We start from the raw sequence: 11613 nt of genomic DNA on the forward strand, positions 1-11613 counted from the left end.
CATCTGGAACAGCAGCTGTAACTGGAGTCACCACCTGGTTAAGCTTTTGATAATCCACTGTCATTCTCCAAGATCCATCTGTTTTTTGCACAGTGCAAATAGGTGAGTTGAATGGGGATGTGGTGTGAATAACCACCCCTGCATTCCTCAAGTCCTTGATGGTGGCAGTAATCTCTGCAGTCCCTCCAGGAATGTGGGATTGCTTTTGGTTTACTATTTTCCTAGGTAGGGGCAGTTCTAATGGCTTCCACTTGGCTTTTCCTCTCATAATAGCCCTTATTCCACTTGTCAAGTATCCATCGTGGGTGTTCTGCCTGTTGCTGAGTATATCTATACCAATTATGCATTCTGGAACTGAGGAAATCACTACAAGATGATTTTGGGGATTCACTGGACCCACTGTGAGCCTAACCTGAGCTAAGACTTCATTAATAGCCTGACTTCCATATGCCCCCACTCTGACTGGTGGGCCACAATGATGTGGGTATCCTGGAATTAGTGTCAGTTCAGAGCCTGTATCCAGTGACCCTTGAAATGTCAGATTATGTCCTTTTCCACTTGGCCCCTACCACTGTGGGGCCCAATTAGCCTCATTGTAGTTAGGTGTCTTAATTCAGTTAAGGCAGTTCCCACTGTCAAATCTGACTTACACAAAATAGCAATCACAGCAGTCTTCAAGGATGCTGGGGCTCCCTTCACAAATTTATTCCCCACCATTGTGGTAAAAGTCGTGTCCTCTGGGCGCTCCATGTATGGGTCAATCGGTCTAATCTGATAAATCCATTCTAACATGCCAATTTCCCTAAGCTTTTGGATTCCTTCTTCTATGGTGTACCAAGGCAGGTCTGGCACTTCAACTTGATTTCATGAGGGCCATTGTGTAATCCATGCTTCAATGAACCAACCAAGTAAATTATTAGATCCTTTCCTAACTTCTCAAGCTGAAACACTGAATGAAGCATCTGTGCTTAGTGGGCCCATATCAATAAATTCAGACTGACCCAACTTTATTTATTTATTTATTTTTTATACCCATGATTCTTTGATCCTTTTTTTAAAATAATTTTTATTGTGCTTTAAGTGAAAGTTTACAAATCAAGTCTGTCTCTCACATAAAAACTTATATACACTTTGCTACTTACTCCCAATTACTCTCCCCCTAATGAGACAGCCCGCTCTCTCCCTCCACTCTCTGTTTTCGTGAGACTGACCCAACTTTATGTTCCATTCCCACACACATTCCCCAAGTTTCTGTTTGAACATATTAGAAAACTCAACCAGTTCTTTTGGAGTGTAGCACACCTTTTCCTGGGTCATGCTTTGTACTTCACCTTTTGGGGCTCACTGGGACTTAACTCTGGTTATAGGTCTAGAAGCCAAAATGGGTGGTGGGGATGTGTTCTGAGAACATTCAGCAAAGTCTTGTAAGGCATTTGCCTCAGGTGATGCCCAGGCAATGACTCAGACAAAGGCTGTTTTGAACAGCTGTGTTAATCTCATCAGATGGGGGTGAAGGGGCTAATGGTTTTACTGGGGAGGGTGGCTTAGTAGACAAATATGGAATAATCTCTTCGAATGGGAGTGAGAGGGCTGGTTCTGTGGGCAGGAGTAATTCATCAGAATTTAAGGGCTCAGTGTCCCCATCTTCCTGGTTATCTGCCCATATGCCCCCATCCCAAGTTTCAGGATACCCTTTCTTCCCAATCAATGCCCTCACTTTAACTTCAGACACCACTTGAAGTTGGGAATTCGATTAGTGTTGTAATTTGGCCACTTTTACAATAAGACTCTGGATTTGGTGTTTGACAATATCGGCCCTGTTACTACAAGAAATAAGGCTTTCTTTCAAGGTACAAGTGCAAACTTTGAGGTCGTTTATGTGGCACTTGAGTTGTGACTCTGAAGCCTTGAGCTCATCTCTTTCTTTCACCACTTTGTCTAGTGAAAGTAGGACAAACCAACCAGCTTTCTTATACTTCTCATTCTGACAAAATTGTAGAAATGTATTAAACATATGATCACCCAGAGCCTTGCCGCTCACCAATACCTAATCTACTGGTGGTGATATTTTGCGTGTCTCATTGCCACTTCACACCATAGATTAGCAATGCCCTCTTTACTAATGGAAGTAGAGTCATAAAAACCTTTAAGACTAAACAGACTTGAGAACCAATTTAGAAAACTCATCCTTACAATTTTGTTTCTCTAGAACCACTCTCAGTATCAAATGCCTTTGGCTGGGTTCTCTAGAGAAGCAGAACCAGTGAAGCATACATATCTCTATCTATATTCTATATATTTATATCAAGGAAATGGCTGACGTGGTTGTAGAGGCTGGAACATCCTAAGTCTGTGGGTCAAGCTGGAGGCTTCTCCTCACTCAAACGTTGCTGCAGGGGCTGGTGAATCCAAGATCGGCAGGTCAGAAAGCAGGCCTCTGGCTCACAGGTTGTGGATGGAGGCTGATGAATTCCAATATCAGCAGGTAAGCTGCTAGCTCAAGTCCCAAGAACTGTAGGTCAGATGAACGGGAGCCAGCCGCAGCATCCAGAGCAAGCAAAAGCCAATGAGTTTTGCCAGGAAATCTACCTATATTGGATGCAGGCCACACTCCCAAGGAAACTCCCTTTCAACTCACTGGCTGCTACTAACAGATCTCATCATGGAAATGATTATGTTATATCAGATCTCATTATGGAGGTGGTCACATCATTCCACAGCTACCAAGCTACATCATAACTGCCAAACCCCTGAGAATCATGGCCCAGACAAGTTGACACAACCTTAACCATCATGGCTATTCATTCAACAATCCTTTTTTTTTTTATAATAAACTTTTATTTTAGAAAAATTTTAGATTTACAAAATTATTGCAGAGGTAGTAAAGAGAGTTCCTATATACCCCATGCTCAGTTTCCTCTATTATTAACATCTTGCATTAGTATGGTACATTTGTCACTATTAATGAGCCAACATTGATATACTGTTATTAACTAAAGTCCATACTTTATACGGAAGCCCTGGTGGTGTAGTGGTTGAGAGCTATGACTGCTAACCAAAAGGTCAGCAGTTTGAATACACCAGGCACTCCTTGGAACTCTATGCTGTAGTTCTACTCTGTCCTGTAGGGTTGCTATGACTCAATATTGACTCGACGGCAGTGTTTTTTTTTAATACTTTATTCAGATTTGCTCAGTCTTTCTCTAATGTCCTTTTTCTGTCCCAGGATATCACATTATATTTAGTTGTCATGTCTCCTTAGGTTCTTCTCATCTGTTACAGCTTCTCACTTTCCTTATTTTTGACGACCTTGACTGTTTTGAGGAGTACTGATCAGGTATTTTGTAGAATGCCCTTCAACTGAGGTTTGTCTGATCTTTTTCTTAAGATTACACTGGAGTTATGTGTTTTGGGGAGGAAGACCGCAGAGGTAAGTGCCATTTTCATTACACCGTATTAATGGTACATACTATCAAAGGGACTTACTACTGTCGACGTTGACCTTGATTACCTGGTTGCAGTTGTGTGTGTGTGTGTTTTTTTTTTTTTCAAGGAAATCCATTTCTTTATTAGAAGAGCTCTACAAACTCATGTTTGCAACAAAATAATCAAAGCATATTCATCAAGACAGAGAAGAATGGAATGCAGAAATTTAAAGATATTTGTTTCCCTTCAACTTTAGTAGCAGAAATAGAACTGTGCTCATCATACTCCTGAGGATACTTATACTCTCTTAAGCAATAGGATGCTGGGGAGCCTGGGGACCTGATGCACCCTCCTTCAAGAACTCCTCGAGCTGGTCCGTCTTCTCACTTCAGTGACGTTTCCAGTGCCAAGATGCCATGGGCAGGAGCACCTTCTTCACCCGATCCTGTACCCTAGGCCGTCCGAAGATTGTGATTTTGTCTACGTCCCTGGAGTCCACTACGTCCACAGTCAGCAGAGCCTGGCTAATCCACTCAATTTTTGGAATTATGGCTTGATCTGGGCCAAAGATCAGGTCCACCAGCCATGCCTCCAGGCAAAACACCAGCAGTTCCTTTAATTCCTCCACCGGAAACCACCATGGCCGCAAGCAAAGTGTTGGTCCTTGTTGCGGTAACACAAGGGAATCTCGCTCCACTTGGGCCTCAGGACCACCAGCATTATCCACCATGCTGGAGGCAGCTCTTGCTGGGATGCTAGTCCTGGTTGCGGTTGTGTTTGTCAGGCTTCTCCACTATTTTTTTTTTTCTCCCTTTCTATACTTGTACTCAAGAGTCATTGTTGAGCACTAAAAAGAGACGCTGTTCCACAGTAGTCAAAACAGCCTGGTATTGGTACAACAACAGGCACATAGACCAGTGAAACAGAATTGAGAACCCAGATATAAATCCATCCACATCTGAGCAGCTGATATTTGACAAAGGCCCAGTGTCAGTTAATTGGGGAAAAGATAGTCTTTTTAACAAATGGTGCTGGCATACCTGGATATCCATTTACAAAAAAATGAAACAGCACCCATACCCCACACCAAGCACAAAAACTAACTCCAAGTAGATCAAAGACCTAAACATAAAGACTAAAACGATAAAGATCATGGAAGAAAAAATAGGGACAACCTTAGGAGCCCTAGTACAAGGCATAAACAGAATACAAAACATTACCAAAAATGACAAAGAGAAACCAGATAACTGGGAGCTCCTAAAAATCAAACACCTATGCTCATCTAAAGACTTCACCAAAAGAGTAAAAAGACCACCTACAGACTGGGAAAGAATTTTCAGCTATGACATCTCCGACCAGCGCCTGATCTCTAAAATCTACATGATTCTGTCAAAACTCAACCACAAAAAGACAAACAACCCAATCAAGAAGTGGGCAAAGGATATGAACACACACTTCACTAAAGAAGATATTCAGGCAGCTAACAGATACGTGAGAAAATGCTCTCGATCACTAGCCATTAGAGAAATGCAAATTAAAACCACGATGAGATTCCATCTCACTCCAACAAGGCTGGCATTAGTGCAAAAAACAGAAAATAATAAATGTTGAAGAGGCTGCGGAAAGATTGGAACTCTTATACACTGCTGGTGGGAACGTAAAATGGTACAACCACTTTGGAAATCTATCTGGCGTTATCTTAAACAGTTAGAAATAGAACTACCATACAACCCAGAAATCCCACTCCTCGGAATATACCCTAGAGAAATAAGAGCCTTCACACAAACAGATATATGCACACCCATGTTTATTGCAGCTCTGTTTACAATAGCAAAAAGCTGGAAGCAACCAAGGTGTCCATCAACGGATGAATGGTTAAATAAATTGTGGTATATTCACACAATAGAATACTACGCATCGATAAAGAACAGTGACGAATCTGTGAAATGTTTCATAACATGGAGTAACCTGGAAGGCATTATGCTGAGCGAAATTAGTCAGAGGCAAAAGGACAAATATTGTATAAGACCACTATTATAAGATCTTGAGAAATAGTATAAACTGAGAAGAACACATACTTTTGAGGTTATGAGGAGGGGAGGGAGGGAGGGTGGGAGAGGGCTTCTTACTGATTAAGTAGTAGGTAAGAACTGCTTTAGGTGAAGGGAAGGACAATACTCAATACATGGAAGGTCAGCTCAATTGGACTGGACCAAAAGCAAAGAAGTTTCTGGGATAAAATGAATGCTTCAAAGGTCAGCGGAGCAAGGGCGGGGGTTTGGGGACCATGGTTTAAGGGGACTTCTAAGTCAATTGGCAAAATATCCTATTATGAAAACATTCTGCATCCCACTTTGAAATGTGGTGTCTGGGGTCTTAAATGCTAACAAGCGGCCATCTAAGATGCATCAATTGGTCTCAACCCACCTGGAGCAAAGGAGAATGAAGAACACCAAGGTCACACGACAACTAAGAGCCCAAGAGACAGAAAGGGCCACATGAACTAGAGACCTACATCATCCTGAGACCAGAAGAACTAGATGGTGCCCGGCCACAACCGATGACTGCCCTGACAGGGAGCACAACAGAGAACTCCTGAGGGAGCAGGAGATCAGTGGGATGCAGACCCCAAATTCTCATAAAAAGACCATACTTAATGGTCTGACTGAGACTAGAGGAATCCCGGCGGTCATGGTCCCCAAACCTTTTGTTGGCACAGGACAGGAACCATCCCCAAAGTCAACTCATCAGACATGAAAGGGACTGGACAGTGAGTAGGAGAGAGATGCTGATGAAGAGTGAGCTAAAATTATATCAGGTGGACACTTGAGACTGTGTTGGCATCTCCTGTCTGGAGAGGAGATGGGAGGATAGAGAGAGTGGGAAGCTGGCAAAATTGTCAGGAAAGGAGAGACTGGAAGGGCTGACTCATTAGGGGGAGAGCAAGTGGGAGTACGGAGTAAGGTGTATATAAACTTATATGTGACGGTCTGACTTGATTTGTAAACGTTCACTTGAAGCTCAATAAAAGTTAATAATAATAAAAAAAAAGAGATGCTGTTGACTTCCATTGAAGCAGGGAGGGGGCAGGAAGGCCAAAGGAAGGGGGAAATTCTCTAGAAGTAGGTGATAGCAGGTCTCCTAGAACAGAAAAAGAACTTGCACTTGATTTAGAGGAGAAGCTGGTGGCAGGCTTAATGCAAAAGAAAACAATCTAGGTCTAGGATTCTGGGCTTGACTCTGGGGTGGCCGAAGCAGTAAGCTCAGCAGGAGGAAAGCTGGCTGAGAATTCCCTGGAGAGTCAGGCAGGAGTACTTCACCACTTGGCTTGGGCCTCATTTTCACATACTTGATCTCTCAATGAAGTGATGCTGTAAACAGTCACAGAGACATACAGACAGAACTGAAATGTGCTTCAACTTTAAACTCACACCCCACTACTGGACCGATTTGCCTAATAGTTGAAGATAAGTTAATATTTGTTGTAAATCCTCAAGTTAATTTGTGTATTAACCAACCAGCTGCCACTGAGTTGACTCTAACTCACAGCAACCTCATGTGTGTCAGAGTAGGACTGTGCTCCATAGGGTTTTTTAGTATGCCCAGAGGTGCCACGGAAGAAAGGCCTGGTGATTTAGTTTTGAAAAATCAGCCATTGAAAACCCTGTGAAGCACATTTCTACTCTGAGACACACACGGGGTCTCCATGAGTCAGAGTCAACTCGGTGGTAACCAGTTTTTTTTGTTTGTTTGTTTGAAGTGTGCACCTGTAATTTTTCAGCACAGTCCCTACCTCCTGCTATTGTCCCTGACATTACACAATTAGAAAAAAAAGAGGTAGAAGTAAATAATTTGGATATTGAAATGAAAATACCCCTAGGATATGAAATAACTTTAGCTGTTGGCAACTGATACAACAGAGGTGATCAATTAGTTTCTCGTAAAGAACAAAGCTCTGTGAGAATGGATCCCAAGATAGAAGCCTGAAGAGTGGTGGTGGGCAGGGCTGGGAAGAGCAGGAGGGGGGACCCTGAAAGGGTGGTTGGAAGGGAGGGTCCCAAGGACCTACTAAAGGGCCTTCGTGAGTCTTGGAAAGTCATCCTGGCACCATTCTCTTTATAGCCAGGAGGCCTCAGGTGAGTTACTCCCATGCATGCCCCCAACCGTGATTCAGTTTCTCCACTTCTCTGAAACACGGGGAAGGTCAGCCAGTCAGTCAGGGCTGGACCCTTTCCCCAGTGGTGTCACTAGGAGGCTATGGGGGGTGTGGATTGCATCCCCTGACACTGTCGGAGAGGGTGACACCAAAATGACCGCAGGGTGCACATCGGTGCTGCCAGGGGAGTGGCTGCCAAGGCAGTGGTGTCACTAGGGTTGGTGTCATCTGTCACCCAGCGTGGTAACTCGTCCCCCCCTCACCCGCCAGTTATGTGCCTGTGGCTGAGCTGTGGCGCCCAACACTGGGCAGAAAGGACAGTCTCTGCTTTGGCCAGTGGAAGAGGGGAGGAGCTGGGGGACGGGAGCCCTGGGGGGGTGGGGCTGGAAGCAGTGAACCTGCCCAGTGTGGTGGGGGCCTGCTGGGGGTGGGGCTGCTTGGTGCACAAGGGGGATGAGCAGGACGGCCCCACCCATGGGGATGGTGTGATGCCATGACTTACTGTACTGGTGACACCAACCTTAGTGACACCGCTGCCCTTCTCGTCCACCCACCCCACAATCCGTGCCCCTATTACCACCACCACAACTGCTGCCGTCAGTTGACATGCAGTAACATGCAGGCCTGGGGCTGAGGGCTTGAAGTGGGGCATACCTTATTTAATTCTCACAGCCCTGGGGGAGAAGTACTGTTAACTGTTTCCCCTTTACAGATGAAGGGGTACAGATACAGGGAAACCGAGCCTTTTTGAGGTTAAATCACACACCAGCTAGCATAGGCCAGTGATGGGTGGAGGGATGCAGCTCCATGGCGGTTGGCCAGGGCTCTACAGCTAGATCAATTTGGATGAGGGGCTGGCAAACTTCTGCAGAAAGTAAATATTTTAGGCTTTGTGAGTCACATATGGTCTCTATTCTTCCCCCCTCCATCCTTCTGAATTAATGATATGTACACACACAGATGGCTGACTAGATTTAGCCTGCAAGCCTTAGTTTGCCTAACCCTGATATAGGCTATGGAAACCGTGGTGGCATAACGGTTAAGTGCTAGGGCTGCTAACCAAGAGGTTGGCAATTCGAATCCACCAGGTGCTCCTTGGGAACTCTATAGGGCAGTTCTACTCTGTCACTATGAGACAGAATCCACTTGACGGCAATGAGTTTGTTTTTTTTTTTTTGGTTTTGACATAGGTTAAAAAAAAAAGTAGAAGCTAATTGCTGCAGAATGGCACATCTTCCCAGATTTCAGAGGGGATTTAAAACCCACTCACAGACTCCTGAGCCTGGAGGGTGGCTGGGTCAGAACCTGGCTTCTCCTCGTTTTGCTGAGGCCCTAGTGGGTTGTGGGCAGGCGTTCACTGCCCCTCATGCCGCCCCAGCTGTCTGACCAGCCTTCCTCTGCCCCTCTACCCTCTGAGAACAGCCTTGCTCTGAGCTGGTGGGGCTCTCTCAGGCTCGGCTTGGCCCCCTCCTCACCATCCTGGCCTTAATTTCCTTTCTTTTGGGATTTCTGTTCTAGGTCAGCAAGGCTGGTCCTGCTGGCTGGGGACACTGGCTGAGCTGCTGAGGAAGCTGAGAGGATTTCCAACCCTTTTACCAGGCTGCCTTGGTGGCCAGAGTGGGGTGGGATGGTGCGTGGCAGAAAGTAGAGAAAGGACAGGAGCTCAGGACCCAGAAAGGAGGAATTCCGAGGCCTGGGGTGAGGAACAGGGTGATGGGAAACCTCTTTGTTCTTAAGGCGCCACAGAATTAAGGAGGTTTGAGGAAGGAAGCACTTGTGTAAACCTGGAGAGTTCTGTTTGTGTATGTTGCACTGCCAGGCCTGTGTGCTGTGGGGAGGCAGCGTGGAATGTGCAGGGGTCCTGGGTTCTGGGTGATGTAGAAAATAGTTAAGCCAGGACTACATCTAGGTTCAAGTAAGGGCACCCCCACTGACGAACTCTTCGACCTCTTGGACACTCCTTTTCCTCATCTATAAAATGGAAATAACAATACCTGTCTCAGCAGGTTATTGTAAAGCTTCAAAGTGTGTTAGTTTCCTGGGGCGCCCATAACAAAGTACAACAAACCTGGTAGCTTAAACAACGGAAATTTATTCTCTCAAAGCTCTGGAGGCTACAAGTCCGAAATCAAAGTGTCTGCAGGGTTGGTTCCTTCTGAAAACTCTGAGGGAAAGTCTGTTCTGTGCCTTTCTCCCAGCTTCTGGTGGCCCCAGGCGTTCCTTGGTTGTGGCAGCATAGCTCCTATCACATGAATGTCTTCCTTCTCTGTCTCTGTGTCTCTCCTCTTTTTATAAGGACACCAGTCATATTGGGTTAAGGCTCACCCTATTCCAGCATGACCTCATATTAACTAATTGCATCTGCAAAAATACTGTTTCCAAACAAGGTCATATTCACAGGCTGGTGGGTTCGAACTGTTGACAAGCTTGAATATACCTTTTGAGAGGGGCACAAATCAACCCATAACACAAAAACCTGTTGACATTGTGTCGATTCGGACTCATATCGATCCTGTAGGACAGAGTAGAACTGCCCCATAAGGTTTCCAAGGAGCAGCTGGTGGGTTCGAACTGTCAGCCTCTTGGTTAGCAGCCAAACATAACATTTAATACTTACTGAATGCTTCTTACACACCAGATACTGTTCTAAGGGCTTTCTACACATTAACTCATTCCATCGTCACAGCTACCCTGTTAGGTAGGTGCTCTCATTGTCATCTGTATCCTATTGATGAGGAGGCTGAGGCACAGAGAGGTCATCTAATTTACCCTGCAGCTCTTAGTGGCAGAGCTGGGATCGAAGCCAGGTAGTCTGGCTTTGAGGCCACACCCCTAGCTGCTGTGCTGCTGATTCTTTTTCGTTTTTTGGTTATGGTGGTATGGTAGGCAGAAAATGGCCCTCAAAGATGTGCATACCCTAATCCTTGGAATCTGCGAATATGTTACTTTACATGGCAAAAGGGACTTTGCAGATGTGATTAAGGTTAAGAACCTAGTGACGGGGAGATGAGCCTGGGTTATCTAGGTGGACCCAACCTAATCACACGAGTACTGAAAAACGGAGAACCTTTCTCAGCTATAGAAAACCAAAGAGATGGTTTGTTAGAAAGACTCAGCCACTTTTGTTGTCTTTGAAGGTGGAGGAAAGGGCCATGAGCCTAGGGATGTGGATGGCCTCTAGTTGGAGACAGACCTCAATTTGTTGCTGGTAACAAAACGGAGACCTTGGTGCTACAACTGCATGGACGTGAGTTCTCCCAGCCGCCTGAGCGAGCAGGAAACGACTCCTCCCAGAGCCTCCGGAAGGAGCCCAGCCTGCCGACGGCGTGCCTTCAGTCCCGTGGGACCCATCCTGACCTCTGACTCCAGAACTGTCAGATGCTAAGCCTGTGTTGTTTTCAGCCACTCAGTCTGTGGTCATTTATGATGGCGACAATAGAAAACAAATACAGCTTTCCTGGTCTGACATTTGAAATACTTAAGAAATTGAATGCTCTAGTTTAGACATGCAATTTTAAATGTGGAAGGATGTTTATAGCTACGCTTGAAAATGGAGGTGGGGTGGTCTGAGAACTGAGAGGCCAGGGGGCATGGGAGGGACATTGCTGAGGATATTGAACCTCTTAGACTTAGACAGGAGTTGAGTGGGAGAGAGACAAGCAGCCAGGTGCTGACATCCTCAGGAGGTCAGAGGGGGTGAGCTTGAGGAGAGGAGCAGGGAAGACCCTGACCCCACTGGGCCAGGGTATGAAGGGCAGAATATAGACCCTTGGAGGAGGCTGCCGGGGTGGGTGGGAAGTGTCACAGGCGGCTACAGGTCCCAGTCTCTAGCAGGTGGAAGAAGCACTCAGAGTGGGGGCCCTGGGGTGGCCTGTGTGGGACCTGGGGCTTTGCTGAGTGTAACACCAGAGATTGTGAGAGATGGCAAGAAGCAGTGGCAGAGAAATGGCAGCAGCAGAGGCAGCAGAACTAGGATACCAGCAGGGATGGTGAGGTGGGCTCCTGACCCACAGAGCAGGAGGTCTAGGCAG

Source organism: Loxodonta africana, chromosome 4 (assembly GCF_030014295.1).
Source record: "Loxodonta africana isolate mLoxAfr1 chromosome 4, mLoxAfr1.hap2, whole genome shotgun sequence".
Taxonomy (NCBI): domain Eukaryota; kingdom Metazoa; phylum Chordata; class Mammalia; order Proboscidea; family Elephantidae; genus Loxodonta; species Loxodonta africana.